This window comes from Bufo bufo, chromosome 1 (genome assembly GCF_905171765.1).
Source record: "Bufo bufo chromosome 1, aBufBuf1.1, whole genome shotgun sequence".
Classification (NCBI taxonomy): Eukaryota; Metazoa; Chordata; class Amphibia; order Anura; family Bufonidae; genus Bufo; species Bufo bufo.
The window spans coordinates 568,475,867-568,503,465 of record NC_053389.1 but is presented as its reverse complement, the minus strand read 5'-3'; the positions used below and the strand labels follow the sequence as shown (position 1 = coordinate 568,503,465).

The 27,599-nt window shown below is 43.4% G+C and overlaps 1 protein-coding gene across 1 annotated transcript in view; it reads right to left on the bottom strand.

Moving 5' to 3' along the window:
* FAM107B (family with sequence similarity 107 member B) overlaps positions 1-18,497 on the bottom strand; it is a 94,209-nt gene extending 75,712 nt beyond the window's left edge. The window contains exon 1 of the mRNA XM_040413151.1: positions 18,419-18,497. The gene's annotated coding sequence lies outside the window, so the exon portion shown is untranslated. The remainder of the gene's footprint in view (positions 1-18,418) is intronic.
* Positions 18,498-27,599: the final 9,102 nt, after the last annotated feature.

The window sequence follows — 27,599 nt, the reverse complement described above, 5'->3', positions numbered from 1 at the left end:
TCATATGCTGTGCACCCTGAGGCCAGCATAGTGTAATGGCAGACATGCTGATTTCAATCATCTGTCACTTATAAGGATTCCTGTAGTTCCTTTAAGAACTTACGTTATATTCCTAAGTGCAGGGCCAGCAAGGAGTCTGATGAAATTCATGAGATATGGGCTCACCCTGCCCTCCAGCCGCTGATTGACAGGTTTCTCTGTGAGCTCAGTAATACAGAGACCCCTGTCTATTAGCTTGGGGAAGGTGGTGGAGCAAACAAATCCTAAATGTCCTCAAAATCCTGGTTCCATGTAACTTCTAAAAACAACTACATAAATCCACATAAGCGACAGATCACTGAAATCAGCGTGTCTTTCATTAGACTATGCTGTCCAGCATCATGAGGGACCTGGATAGTTCCCTTTAGGCCACTAAATAATCCTATGGCTTCCCTATTCCTATGGCCAGGGGTGTCGTTAGGTCAAAACATTCGGAACTTGAGCCCCGGATGTTTTGTCAAGCCCCGGATGTTTTGTCCAGTGCCCAGAATGTTATGCTGGATTGCTGGTAGCAATTCCAGGGCCCTTTTAATATTGATTGGACCTGGGCAACCCCACAGATCATCCCCCACCCCCCTTGTACTTGTTCCGCTACTTTTCTGTTGCGCCAGCATGAGTTCAGTCACTTCGGTGGCATTGATGCGTAATCTCGCGAGACCTGCCGAGGGAGGTCACGGGTCTCACGGGATTACACGCTGCAGGACTGGATTGCGCACCGATGCCACCGAAGTGACTGAACTCATGCCGGCGCAGCAGGTGGGGGGGATCTGTGGGGTTGCCCTGACGGCTAGGCCCTTCACAGTAGTTATTAACCCCTTTCAGCAGTCCCTCATTCACTGAAGGAGGGACTGCAGAAAGGGGTTAATAACTACTGTGAAGGGCCGCCCCCCCCCCCCCCTGGCGATGGGGGCGTGGTACAGTGGGCTTGTGCCCCGGATGTTTTCAGATCCTAGCAACGCCTCTGCCTGTGGCAGACAATCCATAAATGTACTATGGCTTCTGGAAGTCCATCATAAACCAGGGGAGTGGAGAAAGGTGCTCCAACTCTCGGCACACCAGGCAATTAGCGATTTGAAGAGGTGCAGCACTCTTCCTAGGCTATTGACTTCACATTCATTCAAGTGAATGGGCCCGGGCTGCAATGCCAAGCACAGCCACTATACAATGTACGGCACTGTACTTGGTATGCTGTGAGGCCACAGTACTCAGCAGAGAGCCGTGAAGCGAAAGCCGACCCCCTTTGACCAAATATTGATGACCCCTCCTGGGGATAGGCCATTGATTTGCCAGAAAGTTTTACTGAATCTTTTCCCACAAAACTATATACAGTTGTGTTCAAAATAATAGAAGTCAGACATCACTAACCTGATCAATCACTGTTTTTGGTAGAAATGATATTTCTACATGGCAAATAATTTGCAGGTGTAGTAGAGTAATAGAAGCCCAATAGACCCAACATTCATGACATGCATGCTGCTGATTCTCTGTAATTCAATCACTTATTGAAATGGGCATGTTCAAAATAATAGCAGTGTGGAGTTCTATTAGTGAGGTCATTCATTCTTTGAAAAACAGGTGGCAATTATTGCCCTTAAAGGAAGGAAGGCAGCAAATGTTGTACATGCTGGTTACAGTGCATTTCTCTCTGAAATTCTGAGGAAAATGGGTCGTTCCAGACATTGTTCAGAAGAACAGCGTACCTTAATTAGAAAGTTGATTGGAGGGGGGAAACATATAAAGAAGTGCAGAAAATGATCAGCTGCTCAGCTAAAATGATCGTAAATGCTTTAAAACCTGAAAGATGTGTAAGAAAGCGAAAAACTACCATTCGAATGGATAGAAGAATAGCCAAAATGGCAAGGACTCAGCCAACAATCAGCTCCAGGAAGATCAAAGAAGGTCTAAAGTTACCTGTGAGTACTGTTACAATTAGAAGACTCCTATGTGAAGCCAAGCTATCTGCAAGAAGCCCCCGCAAAGTCCTACTGTTGAAAAAAAGACGTGCTGAAGAGGTTACAATTTGCCAAAGAGCACATTGACTGGCCTAAAGAGAAATGGCGCAACATTCCGTCGACTGATGAAAGTAAGATTGTTCTTTTTGGGTCTAGTGGCCGGAGACAGTTTGTCAGATGACCCCCAAACACTGAATTCAAGCCACAGTACACTAAAGAGAGTGAAGCATGGTGGCCCAAGCACCATGATATGGGGATGTTTCTCATACTACGGTGTTGGACCTATTTATCACATACCAGGGATCATGGATCTGTTTGAATACATCAGAATACTTGAAGAGGTCATGCTGCCTTATGCTGAAGAGGAAATGCCCTTGAAAAGGGTGTTCCAACAAGACAATGACCCCCAAACACACCAGTAAACGTGCAACATCTTGGTTCCAGACCAACAAGATTGACGTTATGGAGTGGTCAGCCCAATCCCCGGATCTTAATCCAATAGAAAACCTGTGGGGTGACATCAAAAATGCAGTTTCTGAGGCAAAACCAAGAAAAAGAGAAGAACTGTGGAATGTAGCCCAATCATCCTGGGCTGCAATACCTGTTCACAGGGGCCAGAAGTTGGTTGACTCCATGCAACACAGATGTACAGCAGTTCTCAGAAACAGCGGTTATACAACTAAATAGTAGTGAAGTGATTCAAAGGAAAGAAAAATCTTCAAACATTTTTCAGTTTATATAGTGAATGTTTGAGTTTATAAAGAAGAATACAAACACTATTTTTTTTTGAACAGTGTAATATTCACTTTTCTTCAACTTATTTTAGAGGAACAACACAAATGTTATATATTTTTCTTCATGTTTTGATTTGGAATAGAATGTGTAGTGTTCCCAATGCATTTGTGTGTATAGAAGTAAAAGCTATTAGAAGGATTTTGAGCTTTATTCACTTTTTTAAACACAATGCTATTATTTTGAACACAACTGTATCAACCTGCTCAGCTTCTTCAGCTCTATAACATGGTGCCTGTAGTTTACTTAGCATTTTCATGGTGACAGGTTCCCTTTAAGTAGGGTTGTCCCGATACCACTTTTTTAGGACCGAGTACAAGTACCGATACTTTTTTTCAAGTAGTCACCGATACCGAATACCGATACTTTTTTTAAATGTCATGTGACCGTTTTGGGGGATCTGTGGATCTGTGGATGACGCACTGTCATGTGGGGGATCTGTGGATGGCACTGTTATGGGGGATCTGTGGATGGCACTGTTATGGGGGATCTGTGGATGGCGCTGTTATGGGGGATCTGTGGATGGCGCTGTTATGGGGGATCTGTGGATGGCGCTGTTATGGGGATCTGTGGATGGCGCTGTTATGGGGGATCTGTGGATGGCGCTGTTATGGGGGATCTGTGGATGGCGCTGTTATGGGGGATCTGTGGATGGCGCTGTTATGGGGGATCTGTGGATGGCACTGTTATGGGGGATCTGTGGATGGCACTGTTATGGGGGATCTGTGGATGGCACTGTTATGGGGGATCTGTGGATGGCACTGTTATGGGGGATCTGTGGATGGCACTGTTATGGGGGATCTGTGGATGGCACTGTTATGGGGGATCTGTGGATGGCACTGTTATGGGGGATCTGTGGATGGCACTGTTATGGGGGATCTGTGGATGGCACTGTTATGGGGGATCTGTGGATGGCACTGTTATGGGGGATCTGTGGATGGCACTGTTATGGGGGATCTGTGGATGGCACTGTTATGGGGGATCTGTGGATGGCACTGTTATGGGGGATCTGTGGATGGCACTGTTATGGGGGATCTGTGGATGGCACTGTTATGGGGAGGATCTGTGGATGACACTGCTATATGTCATCCACAGATCCCCCTCATAACAGTGTCCCCCAATACACCGGGCCCCGCCGCTCACCGAAGTATTTATAAACGTGAATCCTTATCCTGTTATTAAGTTGAACTAACGCTGCCCTCTCCCATGTTCCCCTGTATCCCCCTGTATCCCCACAGCACTTACTTAAGCTTCCATAGCAGGCAGAGCGGACGGCACCAGTAACGTCACTCACTGACGTCGCGCGTCTGCTCCGCCTGCTTCATTCATAAAGTGGGCGGAGCAGGCGCTCTACGTCAGTGAGTGACGTTACTGCTGCCGTCTGCTCTGCCTGCTATTGAAGCTTACAGGGGGATACAGGGGAACATGGGAACATGGGAGAGGGCAGCGTTAGTTCAACTTAATAACAGGATAAGGATTCACGTTTATAAATACTTTGGTGAGCGGCGGGGCCCGGTGTAAGAGTACAGTGACTGCACCGGGCCCCGCCCCTAGTTACGGACTCCAGCCCCTCCTCTCTCCCGATGCTGCATCTTTGCCGGGCCGCAAAAATATTCATTGCGGGCCGCATGACACCCATGCAGTAAGTAATACCCAGTCACATACCAGCAATAATTATCGTTGCCGGCTCTCTCCACCCCTTCTCAGCTGCCGTTCACTGCCCCCTCTATGCACCGCTCACCAGCCCGCTTGATGTAAAAAAAAAAAAAGTATTCTATTTATGTATCGGGGCGGGGTATCGGCGGCTGAGTACCGCCGAGAAAACTCGGAATCAGTCCCGATACCGATACTAGTATCGGTATCGGGACAACCCTACCTTTAAGTAACTGAGAGTTTCTCAGAGGAGTAGTGTACAGAGCTGACACTGCCATTCTGGTGACGAGGGATGGGGATCTCCAGTTCTAAAATTGCTTGCATATTCTGTGGAGATTGTACAATCCCTTTAATCTCCACAGAATATGCAAGCATCTTTAGAACTGGAGATCCCCATCCCTCGTCACCAGAATGGCAGTGTCAGCTCTGTACACTACTCCTCTGAGAAACTCTCAGTTACTTAAAGGGAACCTGTCACCATGAAAATGTCTCACCTGTGACATTGGGAGCATATATCTAGGATATGCCCCCAATGTATGATAGGTGCGGGTCCCTGTCCACTCAGAACAGAGCCTGCAAAGTGAAGCAGGGCACACATGAGCGGTGCACTCAGCTATTTTCGGCAGTCCCATTGAAATAAATGGGAAGCGCAAGTGCAGCCACTGCTCCATTCACTTCTATGGGGATGACGGAAATAGCTGAGCCAGCGCTAGGAATGTACTAATGGAAACAAGCAGTGTATAATGTAATAGAAAAATGAATCCAGCCAGCAAAGGAGGCAATATGGATAATAACAATACATTAGTAAGTGCCTTGTATTAACTTTCTCTACATGATAAATGTCATTTACAGAAGTGAGATGACTCCTTTAATCCATGTCTGGATAGACCACTTTGTACCTATAACTATGGTGGCTGTATACTGTGACTGTATATCTCTGACCTTTCCCAGTTATGGCTTTCTTTCCCCTCTGCTTATCATGTCATCAAAGTATACTTCTTTTCAGATGGTGGCATGGGTCAGGTAAACAGAATGGCTGTGAACAGCTCAGCTCTTACCGTTCTGTCAGTATGTGTCTAATCACTGAAAACACTTCAGGAACACTGATTGCTCTAAGCACTGGATGGCCTTTGGTGATGTGAATACCATAGGTCACAGTTCAGGTTGATGACAAGTATTGATGACAGGCCACAGGCCTGGGACAGCTCAAATGTTTAGTTATACATTACCAAGAGTCGGAACCTTTTCAATGGAGGATACAATTTTGCAACTTCAATTTTATTTCAACTTTAAACTAGGGAATTTTATGTGGGATGATAATTCAAGTACATGATGCTTTTTTGTAGAAAAAGTTCTTACAAGGTAAATTTTAAAAAAATATCAATTTGTTAACTTTAGTGCCTGTCCTAGGGATGTGAGGAATACACATTTTCTTTTGTAGATACAATGCTGGATTTTTAAATTAAATATATAATCAACGAAAAATGGCGGCACAGGCCAATAAGTAAATCTGGGTGCACGTCCCTAGGGGAATATACTTCTTACCCCAATTATAGTCCAGAAAAATGAATGGCATTCCAATAGATCATGAGAAAATAACTCCTTTAATCACCCATGCGGTGCAACGTTTTGGCTCAATACTAGAGCCTTTTACAAGCCTTGTAAAAGGCTCTAGTATTGAGCCAAAACGTTGCACCGCATGGGTGATTAAAGGAGTTATTTTCTCATGATCTATTGGAATGCCATTCATTTTTCTGGACTCTGTGTGTGTTTGTATATATACACACACACACATACACACACACTGTAAAAAGTCTACACACTCCTGTTAAAATGTCAGGTTTCTGTGATTTAAAAACATCATGTGGGGCCCGGGCTATATCAGCCAGTCTTGGGTGGGGCTCAGAGCTCTCTCCCTCCTCCCATTGTATGCATGGTCACATGCTGGAGGTTACTGGGAGATTGCTGTGAGTAGGATCTTGCGCTCCTGTAATTCGCCCACTGGCTCCTGTTATTGCCTATACGGCACAGGTAGGTTTAGCGTTAGGTCCCAAGCTACTTGAGAAACCTTGGCGTGGTGCTTGGGCTCAGACATGTCCTCCAAGTAGGATATGTTGGCTATTATCTCAATTTTACACCAGTATGAGGGTTAGTAAGACCGCAGAGTGCACCTGTCTTTGTTATTGTTATATTATTTTTACTGTTTATCACATCCACACATTTGCTATCCTGTGTAGGATGTCCATTGTGGTACTTGTGGTCCACTGCAGGCATCCTCCATTGTATGCATTTTTGCTGGGGATTGCCATTTGCAGCGGACCACGGGTGCAGGATCTGCCCCCCCTGTATAGATGCACCACTGCATATGGGGTTGAGCACTTCCTGCTTTTTGATACCATGCCAATCTGTAGTTTGTATATTGAAATTTTTGGAGGTGTAGAAACTCCTAGTTTGAATGTCCCTTTATTTCCATCCATAGGCAGCATTCTGGTGCACATGTGAGGCCCGGGCTATATCAGCCAGTCATGGGTGGGGCTCAGAACTCTCTCCCTTCTCCCACTGTATGCATGGTCACATGCTGGAGGTTACTGGGAGATTGCTGTGAGTCGGACCTTGTGCTCCTGTAATTCACCCACTGGCTCCTGTTATTGCCCATATGGCACAGGTTGGTTTAGCGTTAGGTCCCGAGCTACCTGAGAAACCTTGGCTCGGGCTCAGACATGTCCTCCAAGCAGGATATGTTGGCTAATCTCTCAATTTTACACCAGTATGAGGGTTTGTAAGACCACAGAGTGCACCTGTCTTTGTTATTGTTGTATTATTGAGACTTCAGATGTGTTTTTGCAAAATGTAGCCTGGCTTGGTAGTTTTTCTTCGTAAGAAAAGGCTTTCGTCTTGCCACTCTACCCATAGCCCAGATATATGAAGAATACGGGAGATTGTTGTCACATGTACCACACAGCCAGTACTTGCCAGATATTCCTGCAGCTCCTTTAATGTTGCTGTAGGCATCTTGGTAGCCTCCCTGACCAGTTTTCTTCTCGTCTTTTCATCAATTTTGGAGGGACATCAGGTTCTTGGTAATGTCACTGTTGTGCCATATTTTCTCCACTTGATGATGACTGTCTTCACTGTGTTCCATGGTATATCTAATGACTTGGAAATTCTTTTGTATTCTTCTGACTGATACCTTTTAACAATGAGATCCCTCTGATGCTTTGGAAGCTCTCTGTGGACCATGGCTTTTGCTGTGGGATGCAACTAAGAAAATTTCAGGAAAGACCAACTAGAGCAGCTGAACTTTATTTGGGGTTAATCAGAGGCACTTTAAATGATGGCAGGTGTATGCTGACTCCTATTTAACATGATTTTGAATGTGATTGCTTAACTCTGAACACAACTACATCCCCAGTTATAAGAGGGTGTGCACACTTATGCAACCACATTATTTTAGTTTTTTTTTTTTTGTTTTCTTCCCTCCACCTAAAAGATTTCAGTTTGTTTTTCAATTGAGTGGTCCAGTTTATAGGTCACATTAAAGGTGGGAAAAGTTCTGAAATGATTTATCTTTGTCCCATTTTTTTACATCACAGTAACCTGACATTTTAACAGGGGTGTGTAGACTTTTTATATCCATTGCTAGTATACTACACGTGGATCTACATTTATTTTTATTTATTTTATGCACTAATATGGCGCTACTGTATTCCGCAGTGCTTTACAGACATTAGCATCCAACTGTCCCCAATACATGTATGGATTACCATAAGTCACAGTGCATGGCTCCTTCCACTATTATTAGAATGAAAGCTTTTAATATCTATATTGCGGTCTGGACTATGGCACATTGCCAGTACTGCATTACTTTGATTGCCTAGAGCACATCTAGGACGATTTGTGATGTCAGAGGTGAATTAGTCTTGCACATCATGGCGCATAGTGTTGTTTGTATGGACCAGAATTTATAAGCTTATTTAATGCTGTAGGCAATACATGATAGGATATTAAACTAGGCATTTAATAAAAAGAAATGCAAATATCATTTGCACTTTAGTGAACTCTGCACAGAAAGAAAGACAAAGTCTAATACACTCTCTGTTATAGCAGACCTAAAAAATACATCTACCGGAAACTGAATGAATGAGAAGCTCAGACATGCTGAGGTGGCCTTTTTCCTGGAGCCCACAGAAACCAAAGGGACGCAGTACGTTCCAGGGCCTGCTGCCATAGTGGTAACCCCTCCCCAGCGAACAGACACTGATGGCTTTTCCTTGTGATATGTCATCAATGTATTTAGTGAGATAACTCTTGTAAAGGTCTCTTTTGACAAGACTATTATTGGGCAGATTATTGGCAATAAACGTTTGTACAAACACTTGTTCCCAATAACTGCCATGTGTAATGGTGCCGCCAAACACCTCTTTCATCAGGTGAAGTAATCGTTTATGTGGGCACCAAGATCATTGTTTCTGGGCAGCAGATCATGCTGTGTACTCAGCGATGTGGTCAATAAAGTGCAGTAGCGATCCCTTGTGCCCATACAATAAAAGTGATTGCCACAGCCGGCAATTATAGGGAAGAAACTAATGTCTGTAAAAAACTATATATACACATAACCATTTATATATAAAATATATATATATATATATATATATATATATATATATAATTGCAAAAAAGGGCAGCACTCCAGAAAGTAAAAGAAGAAAAAACTTTAATTACCCATATGTGGGACAGGCGACGTTTCGGCTCAATGTGTGAGCCTTTCTCAAGCCTGAGAAAGGCTCACACATTGAGCCGAAACGTCGCCTGTCCCACATATGGGTAATTAAAGTTTTTTCTTCTTTTACTTTCTGGAGTGCTGCCCTTTTTTGCAATTTTATATATATATATATATATATATATATATATATATATATATATATATATATATATATATATATATATATATATATTTTATATATATAAATGGTTTCTGGAGTGCTGCCCTTTTTTGCAATTTTATCTATTTGGATTGGCTTTATCCACATTGGGCCAGCTGCACCCATAGCTTTTCCTCTGACGGTGCTGCCACTGAACTTTTTTGTTTTTTTTATATATATATATATATATATATATATATATGTCTGTCGTTGCCGGCTCAGCCGATGCATGTGAATGCCCCATAGATCTAGCCATGATCTTGTATTGTCACGTTCAGATGACACCAGTAGGCCTTGGTGACAACAGAATTGGCTCTATAAACTGGTTCAGATGACACCAGTAGGCCTTGGTGACAACAGAATTGGCTCTATAAACTCTATAAATAAAGTGTGACAGCTGGGGGGGGGGGGGGGGGCAGTAACGGATTTCGCATTGAGGTCCTGGATCTTCCACTTACACCTCTAAATATCATTACTTGATCACTGTAGGTTCAAATGCATCCTGTTCCTGAAGCCAATGCCATGTTTTCAGTCATTTTCTATAGTTAATATGTTAATTTAGTAGAACTGTAGATTAATATGGCTTTTAACTTTCTAGGAGAGATCTGGCCAAAGTAAATTATTTTGAATTATCGATCCAGCAATGGTGCCAAGTTACAATTAAGTGTGCTGAATGTGAAATGACTAAGCAAAAATGTCATCAGATAGACTATAATACAGTTTTGAGGTATTCTGTGTTTAGAAGCTAAATTTTCAATTAAATATCTGATAGGAATCCGTACATATCAAATAAGGGTTTCTTCTGCCGACTCCCACCTATACATGCACGCTTAGCCAAAACATGAAAACAGCCACTAAAGTGGCAGAAGGCACTCGGGAAGCTCCTTTCTATAGAAAAATAGAGGAATTCACAATACATTGCAGATTGCTTCGGATCCGCAGCAAGGGATGCCCCTCTATGATATCTATGTCTTAATAGGTCATATGGACATACGTTGTCACTGTAAGCAACAAGTGACATTGGGGCAGCATTCATATTGTCCTGACTATGTTCTTTGTGCCTCTTATCTTGGCATATGTTTGGAATGAATAGGCCGGAATATGTTGGACCTCCACTAACAGTAGTATCATTCAATGTCTTTTTACAAGGACATAGTCTGCCCATTAAAGAGCATGTTGATCTTGATCAGTGATCGTTAAGTGCCAATAAACCAGTGATCGTTAAGTGACAATAAACCTTTATCTTCATATGGTTTGGGCAGCACATTCCCTGTTAATACTGGGCCATGTGCTGTTGACAAATGACCAGGCCTGAAAAGGCCTTAACCAATTCTACCCCCGGACAGTTTTCACCTTCCTGCCCAGGCCATTTCTTGCAAATCTGACATGTCACTTTATGTGGTAATAACTTTGGAACACTTTTATATATCCAAGCAATTCCGAGATTGTTTTCTCGTGACACTGTACTTCATGATAGTCATACATTTAAGGCTACTTTCACACTAGCGTTCGGAGCGGATCCGTCTGATGTTTCATCAGACGGATCCGCTCCGATAATGCAGACGTTCGCATCCGTTCAGAACGGATGCGTCTGCATTAAAACTTAGAAAATTTTCTAAGTGTGAAAGTTGTCTGAGTGGATCCGTTCAGACTTTACATTGAAAGTCAATGGGGAACGGATCCGCTTGAAGATTAAGCCATATTGTGTCATCTTCAAGCGGATCCGTCCCCATTGACTTACATTGTAAGTGTGGACGGATCCGCTCGCCTCCGCACGGCCAGGCGGACACCCGAACGCTGCAAGCAGCGTTCAGGTGTCCGCTCACTGAGCGGAGCGGAGGCTGAACGCTGGCAGGCGGATGCATTCTCAGTGGATCTGCCTCCACTGAGAATGCATTGGGGCCAGACGGATGCGTTCGGGGCCGCTCGTGAGCCCCTTCAAACGGTGCGCACGAGCGGACACCTGAACGCTAGTGTGAAAGTAGCCTTAGTCAATATATTTCACCTTTATTTATGAAAAAATCTCAAATTTAAAAAAAAAAAATGAAAAATTAGCAATTTTTAAAATTTCTATTTATCTGCTTTTAAAACCGAAAGGGATACCTCATACACTATATGTATTACTTAACATTCCCCATATGTCTACTTTATGTTGGAATCATTTCGTAAATGTCATTTTATTTTTTTAGGACTTTAGAAGCAAGTTTTACAATTTTTAAGAAAATTTAGAAAAACCCACTTTTTAAGGACAAGTTCAGGTATGAAATCACTTTGTGGGGCTTACATAGTGGAACCCCCCCCCCCATAAATGACCCCATTGTAGAAACTACACCCCTCAAGTTACCCAAAACTGATTTTACTAACTTTGTTAACCCTTTAGGTGTTCCACAAGAATTAAAGGAAAACTGAGATTAAATTTTCTAAATTTCACTTTTTTGGCAGATTTTTCATTTTAATCCATTTTTTCTTTAACACATCGAGGGTTAACAGCCAAACAATACTCCATATTACCCTGATTCTGCAATTTAAAGAAACACCCCACATGTGGTTGTAAACTGATGTTAGGGCACACGGTAGGACGCAGAAGAAAAGAAGCGCCATATGGTTTTTGGAAGGCAGATTTTGCTGGACTGATTTTTTAGATACCATGTCCCATTTGAAGCCCCCCTGATGCACCCTTACAGTAGAAACTTCCAAAAAGTGACCCTATTTTGGAAACTAGGGGATAAGGTGCCAGTTTTATTGGTACTATTTTGGGGTACATATGATTTTTAATTGCTCTATATTAAGTTTTTTGTGAGGCTAAGTAACAAAATAATGGCTATTTTGGCAATTTTTTTTATTTTTTTACAGCATTCATCTGACAGGGTAGATCATGTGCTATTTTTTTATAGAGCAGGTTGTTACACAAGGATATAAAATATGTCTACTTTGTTTCAGTTTTACATAATAAAGCATTTTTTTTTTTTTAAATTATGTTTTTGTGTCTCCATTTTCTGAACGCCATATTTTTTTTATATTTCTGCTGATCGTCTTTTGCAGGGGCTCGTTTTTAGCAGGAAGAGTTGATGTTTTTATCGGTACCATTTTTTGGTATATATGATTTTTTGATCATTCATTATTACACTTTATGGGGCAAGGTGACCCAAAAATTGGTTGTTTTGGCACAGTTTTTATTTATTTAATTTTACAGCATTTACCTGAGGGGTTAGGTCATGTGACATTTTTATAGAGCAGATTGTTACGGACGTGGCAATACCTAATATGTATACTTTTTCTTATTTATTTAAGTTTTGCACAAAAATAGCATTTTTGAAACCAAAAAAATGATGTTTTAGTGTATCCATAGTCTCATTTTTTGCGGTATGAGGTGACAATTTATTTAGTACTATTTTGGGGGGCATACACTTTTTTTTTTTTTTTTTTTTTATCTCTTGGTGTGCTTTTTTGGCACTGTTTTTATTTTCTTTTTTTAAGGTGTTCGCTGGAGGGGTTTAGGTCATGTGATATTTTTATAGAGAAGGTTGTTACGGATGCGGAAATACCTAATATGTCAACTTTTTTCATTTATTTCACTTTAACACAATAATAGCAGTTTTGAAGCAAAAAAAACATATTTTAGTGTCTCCATTGTCTGAGAGTCATATTTTTTTTTTTTTTTTTGACCGATTGTCTTAGGTAGAGTCTCATTTTTGTGGGATGAGGTGATGGTTTGGTACTATTTTGGGGAGCATAGGCCTTTTTGATCGCTTGGTGTTGCAATTTTTGTGTTGTAAGGTGACAAAAAATAGCATTATTTTTTTTTTTTTTTTACGGTGCTCAGCTGAGGGGTTAGGTCATGTGATATTTTTATAGAGCTGGTTGTTATGGACGCGGTGATACCTAATATGTATACTTTTTTTTAAATAGCATTTTTGAAAGAAAAAAATTATGTTTTAATATATATATATATAGATAGATATACAGCAAAAACGAAGGCAGCACTCCAAGTTTGTGAAAAAGGTGGAAGGTTTATTCACCCAACCAGCAGCAACGTTTCAGCTCTCTCTATGGAGCCTTTGTCCAGCTGCTCCATAGAGAGAGCTGAAACGTTGCTGCTGGTTGGGTGAATAAACCTTCCACCTTTTTCACAAACTTGGAGTGCTGCCTTCGTTTTTGCTGTATGTCTACAATCTGGACCTTGGTCACAGGTCTTATAAGGAGGACTTTTTGCACCCACATTTATTATTTTGAGTGCTGCTTCTTTTCTTTTCTCTTCTATATAGATAGATAGATAGATTTTTCTTATGTAGGGGCTAATTTTTTTTGCGGGATGAGGTTACAGTTTTTTATTGGTACCATTTTGTAGAACCTTTTTGATCACTTGGTGTTGCACTTTTTGTGATGTAAGGGGACATCACATATATTAGTGTTTATCAGACGGGGTGGATCATATGATATACTTATATAGCAAGTTATTACGGATGCAATGAGACCTAATATGTGTTTTGTTTTTTTTTTTATCTCTATTTCTGTCCCACTCTGGGACTTCAACTTTTGGGGGTATGATCTCCTTTGCAATGCATTACAATACATCTGTATTGTAATGCATTGCCTGTTAGTGTATAACTCAGTCTAATACACTAACAGGTTTCCAAGGAGATGAGCCTGGGGCTGGTTCTCCTCGGCCCCCGTAAAAGGCAGGTCCCGATTCCATGCAAGGCATTGGGCAGCCTGTGCACGGCATCGGGCTGCCTTCTCACTGCTGCCTCACTCGCCGCATGCACCTTCTATGCCGCGGTCAGCAGGGACCCAGCTATCAGGGACTGCCAGGCCCCTGCAGTGATCAGGCGCACACCGCTCCGGTGCCCGCCCGATCACAATGACACGATAGTACGTCAAGATGCGGCAAGTCACTTGCCGCCATGACGTACTATTATGTCATATGTTGGGAAGGGGTTAAAGAATGAATTCTTCAGGTATTACGGTCATGTGGATACCTAATATGTGTAGTCTCACTGGGAAAGCTGGTGACCCAATTACAAGGGGGAGTCCCGTTTGATCATGCTGTGATATGGAACTCGGCAATTAAAAGATTAACATCTAAGATTGGAGATTCAGGCTGTGATGCAGAAGCCTGATCCAACAACTGGGACTGTTAGTGACAGCAGGAGCGTTCCTGATGCCACAAGTCCCCTTCTACTGCAGCAACTCCAAAATACATTTCTGCAGACTGAGGCCCTGCAAACTGGCACTGGGCGACCGTAAAAGGGAATCTGTCAGCAGTTTTATGCTGCTAGGTTCTAACAGCTCGAGCGCATACCACGAAGTCCTCATTCATGAGCTCACGGCTCTCCCCACCCTCCTTGCCTCTGATTGACATTTTTTTTCCCATATGAATAAACAGCAGATGGGCAGGGAAAGCCAGGAGCTCATGAATATCAGGACTTGTTTGGTATGTGCTGGAGCTGTTTAGCACAAGATTTTAGCAGAATGGCTGGGTCAGTTAAAGAAAGTGACCCAGCATTTTGCTAAGAGGATCTTTCATTATTTTATGTTCCCATTAGTTAGGATACTATAAAGCTAGTGACAGATTTCCTTTAAGGGGTTAACGCTGAATAAAATCATTTGTAAGGGTGATTGGCTGCATTCGTATCAACAGGTTCACACAAATATTCTTTCCCGATCATGGGATAAAATAGAAAGGCCCTAAGAAAACTGGAATGATCTATATTACAGATAGCAGTAAGATTTATCGAAAGAAAATATACACACAAATTACAGAACATTTTTAGTTAAAACGTGTCTCTGGCTACATTCACATCCGGTTTTCCATTTTTCTGTTCTGTTGTAGGAACACAAAAGAAAAAGGCATTGCCATATCTATCATATGTTTATAACAAATAGCGTTCAATGGGGCTCATTAACTATAATGGGTTTCACTGAGTTTCCATCAGCGCAGCTTTTTTTTCGACAAAATATGATATTTTGTCTGGATTTTTTTTCTACAGAATCTTCGATGGAGGTCCATAACAGAACCTCAGATGAAAATGTGAACATAAACTTGGGTAACAATAAAAAAAAAAAATAATACACTACATTTCTCATTAGTTATCAACTAAAGCTGTAAAGTAGTTGTCGACTGCATTAAAAAGATAGGGGTCGATGAACTAACAGTAGCAAGGTTGAGTCATGTAATGAAGCAAAGTAAACAGTAAAATGTAAACGGCAAAGTACAGCATGCTGCTGTGTAAATTTACTACGTAAAAGTAAAGCAATCTATTTCTGCAGCCTATTCCCTCCCTAAGAGACAACATACAGCCAATGCCAAGCACATAGCTGACAGCAAGATAAAACAAGTTTTAAATTATTTTTGCGCTTTGACAGAGTAACTTATTGCTTTTTCGGGAAAATGGTTTTCCTGCTGCAGGGCTTGTGATACAGAATACCAGCTACATCCTGGAGCCATGTACATGTGGATATATCTGTATAATATAGTGTATAACATGTCTTTTGTATCTATTGCATATGAATAGGTTATTTACTTACAAATTGTATGCACATTTAACACTGTCTTGTTTAGGGTACAGACTACGCCCAGATTTACATGCAGAATATACATTTTCAAAATCTCATGTGCACAGTATGGAAATTTTCTCCACACAGAATTTCCCGCGGTGCGGATTTTGAAATACACAGCATCTGGGGCAAATGGCATCAAAATCTACAACAAAAACTGAAAATAACACATGCGGATTCTGGTGTAGATTTGGTGCACAAACAGAGAAGCTAAGAATCCACACAAACTACACTGCCTTGTGTATATATACCCTTAAAATGACCCCCCCCGGCTCATGTCAGCTGCACTTTTGGAGAGTGTGTACAGCATACTTGGGTATTTCTGGCTATTGGCATCTTCTCTCAAGCTGGATCCACTGGGGATAAGCTCACACCGCAGGTCCGTCAGCTAAAATCTATGGTGATTCGTTTTTATTGTCGAGGGAAACCACACTTATTTTAATCTAAAAAGCTCAGAAGCATGTGACAAGCCTGCCTACTTCCTTGTCACATTGGCATTTTACTATTCTAAACCCTTCCTGTCAAGCTTACAGGACTAGAGCTAGATATAACACGTAGACATACTGGTCAGCGTACAGTATGAGCATCTGTAAACTCAATGGGAAACCCCCCCCCCCCTCCCCCCAACCAACCCCCTTTCTCTGCAATCCACAGATAATAATGCTGTGCAGAAAATATGAAAACTGTCATATTCTAAAGCTGTCATGATATGGTATTCTTTTGGTCGTAGTATTATTTGATTATCCTCTCTGAGTCATAACTCTAGTTACTACATGTTCTTCCTAGGAGTGCTGTACATTTATAAAATGCCCCACTTGTACATCTGGTGATCAGTCCGCTATGTGACTCATCCATGTCTGGAATTACTTCTGATGATATCACTGCTTCAGTAAAGTAGAGAATAAAAGGGATAAAACAAATAAGAGTTTTAGGTCATAGGAGATACTAATCTACTAAACTACTGCAACAAGCCCTCAAAATACTGTACTACTACTACTTTATTAGGAAAGAGTTCTCAACCCACCCCATCTCTGTTTTTCTGTTTTACTCTCGCTAAGTTTCCTGTATGAGGACGAAATGAAACTTAAAACACATGAAGTTTTATTTAGATCATCGATGTTTCAGGAATATATTAGAACTAGATATTTGTGTAAAGTGGACTTGTGTGTGTGTTCAGCTATGCTTAGGCAAGATTTTGAAAGAAACAGGAAACCTGTCATCAGGTTAAAGCTGCCCTAAAATGTCAATCAAGGCAAGTCAGACAGGGAGAAGATAGAGAGTGTATATATATATATATACATACACACACACACTCACTCTATCACACCTAAAAGGTTGACCACAATGGAGCTAATAACACAACCGCTTACAGTTAGACAGTGACACATATTCCTGTTTTTATTTTCTGAATGTAGATTTTTTTTTTAAAACTTTTTGTACACGACTATGGGGGCAGCCATCTTGCCTGAGCTGCTTTACAGTAGCCACGTGGACCATAAAAGCAATAGACTGACTCTTCAACTACCTTGTTGTTTGGACTGTTAACATGGCAGACTGTCTTAGTTTGTTAAGATGGAAGCCTATGCCCACTGCTGCCCTGCTTCTCCGAGGAGTCACTTACTCCTCTTTCCAGGAAGAGAAAAAATAAACAAACCAGCACCTCCATAATGTATAGATATGAGAACGCAGGTGCACGCTACCTTGGCTGAAACACAAAACAATAGAACTACAAGTAACAGCACACTGCTTATCAAATGCACAAAGATATAAGCAAACGATGAATGCAAAATAAACTGCTTGGTTGCTATACTTACTCTTTTTTGCATATTATTGATCAAAAATATGTCGGGTCCATCTACCAGGGACATGGTGGCTTCCAACAGACGGTGCGTACTCTAACACATGCCTCTCCTAGGCTAACAGCCTACAATATGGGCAAAGTAGGACCCAGCTATAAGCTATAAGTTTACACTTAGTGAGCACATCTATTTTCAGGCCACATTGTGTATAAAGCTTTATTCACACGTCCGTGTCTGTGCTCAAATCCGTGAGCAGGTGGTCAGTGATGCATGCGTGAAGCTATCCATGAAGGATCCGTGTGCCCGTTTTTTGCTGTCCATGTTGCATCTGTGTTTCACTGACCCTGAACAGCTGAAAAATAATTTTCAAAGAATCTCTTCTTAATGATCCGTGAAACACTGATGCAACACGGATGGCATCCGTGGTTTTCACAGACCCATAGACAATAATGGGCATGATGGATCCGTGAACACGGACAAAATAGAGCATGCATCTATGCTAAAAACGCGAATCCATGGACCGTGCTAAAACACTGGAGAACACGTACAGCACATGTCCGTGAAACACTGACGTGTGAATGAGGCTTAATGGAGGAACGCTTTTCTGATAAGTGATTTCTGGGACTAACAATAATTTACAATCTTATATATTATGTAGTTGATGAACATATTGCATTACATAAACATGGATAGAAACACGTACCCGTTATCTTTGTTTCTGTTCCCAGTACAGTCCTTAAACTGTGAGCAGACAGTTACATAACGCGACCATGTACTGTGTCACTTCCCTTTTCTATATAACACATGCAGTCTGACTTTTTTGGTTGGTGCACGTAACTCAAGGAGGATGTCTACAAATTTGAAGCTGAGGCTATGCAAACGTGAACTCAAGATGACAGAATTTCATAGATCAATATGCTAAAATGTTGCTCGTCTTTGGAGATCTAATAGAAGAGTATCAGAAATTAAGGAGTGTTGTAGGGTATAGTTACTAAATGAAACAGAATGTCAAATATTGATTAGATACTCATACAGAAAATAAATTCCTGCTATATATCAAGGGAGTCATGGAAAGCTAGGAATAAAACTTAACTTTTGATCACCACATTAATATTAAATCACTTCATATTCCTCTAAAATATAACAAACATTGCTCATAATGGACCAAAAACAGCAACACATACAAATATACACAGCGGGGAGGGCGGGTATAATACCTCAACCCACAGGAACACCCTGATGGTGGGTGGCCTGTGGTCCCGTGCCTGCCCTATCACCCTCTCATTGCCTTAAATACTTCCAACGCGTTTCCCCAATTATTGATTGATCAGGGGGAAAAATATAGGGCAGAAAGTAGAAAATAATAAACAACAATTGGTCCAGAAGAACTGAATACCTGAAGCATTTGTTTATCAACACTCACATCAATCGTGATCAAACCTGAATCTCGGGGAAAAAAGTGGTTGTAACAGTTCCCAGTCCGATAGACAATTATCAATATGTGTGTAATCAACCAGTGTAGGATTTAAAATGTAGATGTTAATCCATAGGCAGTTAGAGCACATACGTGAGACAGCCAGATATTGGTTTCAGACATCAATGATCAAAGCTCAACACATATAATTGATAGCTGGCCAGAACAGATAGAAAAATCATCAGGTTTATGTTTATAAAATACCAAGTAACCTGCGGTATAGTTAAAAAGCCCCTATCAATTAAGCCCTGTACATCACTAAGCTGGATACATATATTTGATTGCTAGCCCGGGACGAATAAAGTATAGAGGTATAATTAAAAAGCCCGATACATATAAAAGCTCAATACATGTATATAGATAAAGCCCAGTACATATCAAAACTCTATACATATATTCAATTGCTGGCCTTAAGCAGATAGAATCAACCTCCGGCTAATGTTTATGTATCAAAAGGTTGCCGGAGGTCTGATTAGAAGGCTGCAATGAATAAAGCACATACATGATAAGTCATGTTAAAACTACAATTAATGGTCCTAAGGACCTCTCACGTGTAGAGTTGAGCGAACACCTGGATGTTCGGGTTCGAGAAGTTCGGCCGAACTTCCCGGAAATGTTCGGGTTCGGGATCCGAACCCGATCCGAACTTCGACCCGAACCCGAACCCCATTGAAGTCAATGGGGACCCGAACTTTTGGGCACTAAAAAGGCTGTAAAACAGCCCAGGAAAGAGCTAGAGGGCTGCAAAAGGCAGCAACATGTAGGTAAATCCCCTGCAAACAAATGTGGATAGGGAAATGAATTAAAATTAAAATTAAAAAAATAAAAATGAACCAATATCAATTGGACAGAGGTCCCATAGCAGAGAATCTGGCTTCACGTCAGCAGAGAATCAGTCTCTTCATGCCATAGCAAAGAATCTGGCTTCATGTCAGCAGAGAATCAGTCTCTTAATGCCATAGCAGAGAATCTGGCTTCATGTCAGCGCAGAATCTGTCTTCATGTCATAGCAGAGAATCAGGCTTCACGTCACCCACCACTGGAACAGGCCACTGTCACACATTTAGGCCCAGGCACCCAGGCAGAGGAGAGAGGTCCCGTAACAGAGAATCTGGCCTTATGTCAGCGCAGAATCTGTCTTCATGTCATAGCAGTGAATCAGGCTTCACGTCACCCACCACTGGAACAGGCCACTGTCACACATTTAGGCCCCGGCACCCAGACAGAGGAGAGGTTCATTCAACTTTGGGTTGCCCCGCAATATAATGGTAAAATGAAATTAAAAATAGTATTGAATGAGGAAGAGCCCTGGAGTAGAATAATATATTGTTAAGGGGAGGTAGTTAATATCTAATCTGCACAAGGGATGGACAGGTCCTGTGGGATCCGTGCCTGGTTCATTTTTATGAACGTCAGCTTGTCCACATTGGCTGTAGACAGGCGGCTGCGTTTGTCTGTAATGACGCCCCCTGCCGTGCTGAATACACGTTCAGACAAAACGCTGGCCGCCGGGCAGGCCAGCACCTCCAAGGCATAAAAGGCTAGCTCTGGCCACGTGGACAATTTGGAGACCCAGAAGTTGAATGGGGCCGAACCATCAGTCAGTACGTGGAGGGGTGTGCACAGGTACTGTTCCACCATGTTAGTGAAATGTTGCCTCCTGCTAACACGTTCCGTATCAGGTGGTGGTGCACTTAGCTGTGGCGTGTTGACAAAACTTTTCCACATCTCTGCCATGCTAACCCTGCCCTCAGAGGAGCTGGGCGTGACACAGCTGCGTTGGCGACCTCTTGCTCCTCCTCTGCCTTCGCCTTGGGCTTCCACTGGTTCCCCTGTGACATTTGGGAATGCTCTCAGTAGCGCGTCTACCAACGTGCGCTTGTACTCGCGCATCTTCCTATCACGCTCCAGTGTAGGAAGTAAGGTGGGCACATTGTCTTTGTACCGGGGATCCAGCAGGGTGGCAACCCAGTTGTCCGCACACGTTAAAATGTGGGCAACTCTGCTGTCGTTGCGCAGGCACTGCAGCATGTAGTCGCTCATGTGTGCCAGGCTGCCCAGAGGTAAGGACAAGCTGTCCTCTGTGGGAGGCGTATCGTCATCGTCCTGTGTTTCCCCCCAGCCACGCACCAGTGATGGGCCCGAGCTGCTTTGGGTGCCACCCCGCTGTGAACATGCCTCATCCTCATCCTCATCCTCCTCCTCCTCCACCTCCTCCTCATCCTCGTCCTCCAGTAGTGGGCCCTGTCTGGCCACATTTGTACCTGGCCTCTGGTGTTGCAAAAAACCTCCCACTGAGTCACTTCGAAGAGACTGGCCTGAAAGTGCTAAAAATGACCCCTCTTCCTCCTGGGCCACCTCCTCTTCCATCATCGCCCTAAGTGTTTTCTCAAGGAGACATAGATGTGGTATTGTAACGCTGATAACGGCGTCATCGCCACTGGCCATGTTGGTGGAGTACTCGAAACAGGGCACACAGGTCTTGCATGGAGGCCCAGTCATTGGTGGTGAAGTGGGTCTGATCCACAGTGCGACTGACCCGTGCGTGCTGCAGCTGAAACTCCACTATGGCCTGCTGCTGCTCGCACAGTCTGTCCAGCATATGCAAGGTGGAGTTCCACCTGGTGGGCACGTCGCATATGAGGCGGTGAGCGGGAAGGCCGAAGTTACGCTGTAGCGCAGACAGGCGAGCAGCGGCAGGGTGTGAATGCCGGAAGCGCGAACAGACGGCCCGCACTTTATGCAGCAGCTCTGACATGTCGGGGTAGTTGCGAATGAACTTCTGCACCACCAAATTCAGCACATGTGCCAGGCAAGGGATGTGCGTCAAACCGGCTAGTCCCAGAGCTGCAACGAGATTTCGCCCATTATCGCACACCACCAGGCTGGGCTTGAGGCTCACCGGCAGCAACCACTCGTCGGTCTGTTGTTCTATACCCCGCCACAACTCCTGTGCGGTGTGGGGCCTGTCCCCCAAACATATGAGTTTCAGAATGGCCTGCTGACGTGTACCCCGTGCTGTGCTGAAGTTGGTGGTGAAGGTGTGTGGCTGACTGGATGAGCAGGTGGAAGAAGAGGAGGAGGAAGCTGAGTAGGAGGAGGAGGAGACAGGAGGCAAAGAATGTTGCCCTGCGATCCTTGGCGGCGGAAGGACGTGCGCCAAACAGCTCTCCGCCTGGGGCCCAGCCGCCACTACATTTACCCAGTGTGCAGTTAGGGAGATATAGCGTCCCTGGCCGTGCTTACTGGTCCACGTATCTGTGGTTAGGTGGACCTTGCCACAGATGGCGTTGCGCAGTGCACACTTGATTTTATCGGACACTTGTTTGTGCAGGGAAGGCACGGCTCTCTTGGAGAAGTAGTGGCGGCTGGGAACAACATACTGTGGGACAGCAAGTGACATGAGCTGTTTGAAGCTGTGTGTGTCCACCAGCCTAAATGACAGCATTTCATAGGCCAGTAGTTTAGAAATGCTGGCATTCAGGGTCAGGGATCGAGGGTGGCTAGGTGGGAATTTACGCTTTCTCTCAAATGTTTGTGAGATGGAGAGCTGAACGCTGCCGTGTGACATGGTTGAGATGCTTGGTGACGCAGGTGGTGGTGTTGGTGGTACATCCCATGTTTGCTGGGCGGCAGGTGCCAACGTTCCTCCAGAGGCGGAGGAAGAGGCCGAGGCGGCGGCGGCAGCAGCAGAAGAGGCCGAGGCGGCAGCAGCAGAAGAGGTAGCAGGGGGAGCCTGAGTGACTTCCTTGTTTTTAAGGTGTTTACTCCACTGCAGTTCATGCTTTGCATGCAGGTGCCTGGTCATGCAGGTTGTGCTAAGGTTCAGAACGTTAATGCCTCGCTTCAGGCTCTGATGGCACAGCGTGCAAACCACTCGGGTCTTGTCGTCAGCACATTGTTTGAAGAAGCTGCCTTTGGGGTGCTCGGTCCCAGATGGCGGCGGTCAGTAGCAGGCGGAGTCTCTTGGCGGCGGGTGTTCTGATTTTGCCCACTTCTCCCTCTTTTGCTACGCTGTTGGCTCGGTCTCACCACTGCCTCTTCCTCCGAACTGTGAAAGTCAGTGGCACGACCTTCATTCCATGTGGGGTCTAGGACCTCATCGTCCCCTGCATCGTCTTCCACCCAGTCTTGATCCCTGACCTCCTGTTCAGTCTGCACACTGCAGAAAGACACAGCAGTTGGCACCTGTGTTTCGTCATCATCAGAGACGTGCTGAGGTGGTATTCCCATGTCCTCATCATCAGGAAAAATAAGTGGTTGTGCGTTAGTGCATTCTATCTCTTCCACCCCTGGGGAAGGGCTAGGTGGATGCCCTTGGGAAACCCTGGCAGCAGAGTCTTCAAACAGCATAAGAGACTGCTGCATAACTTGAGGCTCAGACAGTTTCCCTGATATGCATGGGGGTGATGTGACAGACCGATGGGCTTGGTTTTCATGCGCCATCTGTGCGCTTTCTGCAGAAGACTGGGTGGGAGATAATGTGAACGTGCTGGATCCACTGTCGGCCACCCAATTGACTAATGCCTGTACCTGCTCAGGCCTTACCATCCTTAGAACGGCATTGGGCCCCACCAAATATCGCTGTAAATTCTGCTGGCTACTGGAACCTGAGGTAGTTGGTTCACTAGGACGTGTGGCTGTGGCAGAACGGCCACGTCCTCTCCCAGCACCAGAGGGTCCACTAACACCACCACGACCATGTCCACGTCCGCGTCCCTTATTAGATGTTTTCCTCATTGTTCCCGTTCACCACAATTTTGAGAATGGCAAATTTGGGAATGCTTTTTCAACCCAGAACAAAAAGTGTGCTTTTACGGTCACTACAAATAACTTGACCAGCTAAAACAGTGCAGATTTGGTTGAATAGAGATGTGAGACCTGTTTTTTTTTGCGCTGTGTGACAGGTATAGGTTTAATCACAGAATCACACTTCTATCAGCATGCTAGTGTGTGTCTTAGGTTTTTCTGAATGACACTATCAATACCTTCAATGTAAGATTTTCTTTTTGGGATAGATTTCAAGTAGGCCTCAAATACCAGAAACTAGTTATTTTGAAAATGGCAAATTTGGGAATGCTTTTTCAACCCAGAAAAAAAAGTGTGCTTTTACGGTCAATACAAATAACTTGACCAGCTAAAACAGTACAGATTTGGTTGAATAGAAATGTCAGGTCTATTTTTTAGGCGCTGGGTGACGGGCTCAACTTGCCCCTGATGTAATATATGGCCAAAAAATAACCACACTGTTGATGTTTAAATGCACTTGGGTGACACAGGCTCAGCCTGCACCAGATGTAGTATATGGCCAAAAAATAATCAGACTGTTGATGGTTAAATGCACTTGGGTGACACAGGCTCAGCCTGCAGCTGATGTAGGATATAGCACAAAATAACCACATTATCGATGGTTAAATACACTTGGGTGACACAGGCTCAGCCTGCAGCTGATGTAGTATATGCCCAAAAAATAACCAGAATGTTGATGGTTAAATGCACTTCGGTGACACAGGCTCAGCCTGCAGCTGATGTAGGATATAGCACAAAATAACCACACTATCGATGGTTAAATACACTTGGTGATAGCTCGTGCTGGCGCACCACAAGTCACAAAATGGCCGCCGATCACCCCAGAAAAAAAGTGATCTAAAAACGCTCTGGGCAGCCTCAAAAAAGTGAGCAAGTCAATAATAGCACTTCAATGATCCACAGCTGCAGATCGATCACAGAATGAAGTCTTTTGGAGGAGTTAATCTGCCTAATCTCGCCCTAACGTCGCAGCTGCAACCTCTCCCTATACTGATCATAGCAGAGTGACGTGCGGCGCTACGTGACTCCAGCTTAAATAGAGGCTGGGTCACATGGTGCACTGGCCAATCACAGCCATGCCAATAGTAGGCATGGCTGTGATGGCCTCTTGGGCCAAGTAGTATGACGCTTGTTGATTGGCTGCTTTGCAGCCCTTCAAAAAGCGCCAAGAAAGCGCCGAACACCGAACCCGGACTTTTACGAAAATGTTCGGGTCCGTGTCACGGACACCCCAAAATTCGGTACGAACCCGAACTATACAGTTCGGGTTCGCTCATCCCTACTCACGTGTACAGTAGATGTTAGACTGCCATGGCGATTGCGGCGTGGTCCACCTCGATATGGATGTACAACCCGTATCGGGTCGTACCTCCCCTTTATAGTGCACGGGCATGTGGAACATCCGGTGAGTGGAGCGCACGCCTGGTACACGTGGAACGGGAAGAACAGTTGCGCTCCAATAAATGGAACGCAACGTGCGTTCCACAAGCAAAAGGGTAAATCAGATAGGGCGCAAAACAAACATGAAGACGTCTCCTGAGGTACAATAATGGTGAAACGCAAATGCACCCTCGGGGTAATACACTATGTCGTAGAGGGTGACCTGTCCACATCACAGCACTGGTGATGCCTTGACAAGATAATGAAAATAACATATTGAAAAGGGAATCCTTAAACCAGAGACTCAGATAGGTCAATGATAATCATGAAAGAGTGTGTTTTATTTCAGGCTAAAACAGCCTCACAGAGTATATAACAACCAGAAGAGCAATTAACACAAATGAAGTGGCTAATGCATATATATAGATAAGGAAAACCAAATGTTGCTAAGGGTAACCAGAAATCACAATAAAAGATAATACTTCAAGACGCGTGCGCCGATATGAATGACCAGATTATGCACCCCATTCTATATAGATCTGAAGAACAATTGGCCAAAATAAGTCACTCCCATACCAGAGACACCTGGAAAATATTATCACAAAAAGCACAAAAAAGTTAGTCTTTCGTTTAAACCAAGAGGAGACTGGGATCTAAAATGGTAGATCCATTCGGACTCCTTTTGTAGAATCAGTCGATTCCAGTCACCCCTCCTCTGGGATTCCTTGACAAGTTCCAATATCCGAGAATCTAAGGACCTCAGGTTCTCCCCCCATGTACTTCTAACACATGATTAGCCACTAGTGTATAGTTTTTTTTAATGACATCATTGACGTGTTCACACACTCTTCGTCACAGTTCTCTATATGTTTTCCCTATGTAGTCCTTTGGACATGAACATTTGCACAGATATACCACTCCCTTCCTTCTACAATTAATGAAGTCCTTGATTATACATTTACATCCAGTGGTAGAGCAAGTGTTGGTTTTGGTTTTGGAAATAAAGCTACAGGCTCTACATCTGCCGCATTTAAACATTCCTAAGGGCCTGCGATCAAGCCATGTGGCCACCTGTTTATGGCTGGAATAATGACCGAGACAGTCCCGCACGCTCCGCCCTTTACGGAAAGTGATGCTCGGTCGTGGAGGGATCGCACCAATGAGATCTGGGTCCATTAGTAAAATGGGCCAGAATTCGTTTAGGATATTCCTAATCTCCTTATTTGCTGTATCAAAGGTAGAAATAATGTGAATAATGTTATCATCCTGGCCTTGCCATTGGATTTTTGGATTTAACAATTCATTTCGGTCCTGATCCCATGCATATTTTAAATGCTTCTCTGAGGACAGATGCTGGATAACCCCTATCTTTGAATCTGTCCCGAAGTTTTCTTGATTCCTGATGGAATTCTAAGCAATTTCGCAACTTCTTAAGAGCCGGGGATAGTAACTAGACCAATGTAACAGACTGTTAGGCTGACCACTATGGTTTTTAGAAAACCTACGGCTACTATCGGCTTGTTTAGTCACTTCCCCATCAAGAAAGGTGATTCTATGGTCACTATGTTCATACGTAAAGGAGAGGCCAATACTGTTAGTATTTAAGATATTCACAAATTCCTTTGGTTCATTAAGGTTCCCTTTTCATATCAGAAAAACATCATCAATATATCGAGTCCAAAACCCTATCTTCTCTGTCCACCATACTGGACTATCCGGAAAGACACAGGTGTCCTCCCACCAGCCCAGGAGGAGATTTGCATATGAGAGTGCACAAGGGCTCCCCATAGCGGTCCCCCTAAGCTGGTGGTAGAAGTGACCATCAAATAGAAAACAATTGTGTGTCAACACAAACTCCAACAAATCCACCACAAATTGATTGTGGCTATTAAATTGGACACCTCGGGTTTTAAAAAAATTGGAGGTGGCCCTCAGGCCCTCGACATGCGGGATAGAAACATATAGAGAACTGTGACGAATTGTGTGTGTATCATAAAACCTGCTGAGCTGTGTATCTAAACCTTTATGCACACGATCGTATCCATTTTGCGATCCACATTTTTTGCAGTCCCATTGAGTTCTATGGATTTGAGGTCCTTATTTTGAAGACCAGAATAGGATATGTTCTGTCTTTACTGGAACTGACATACGAATGTAAAAAACACACTGATGACGTCCATGTGCTTTACATAGTTACATAGTCAATATGGTTGAAAAAAGA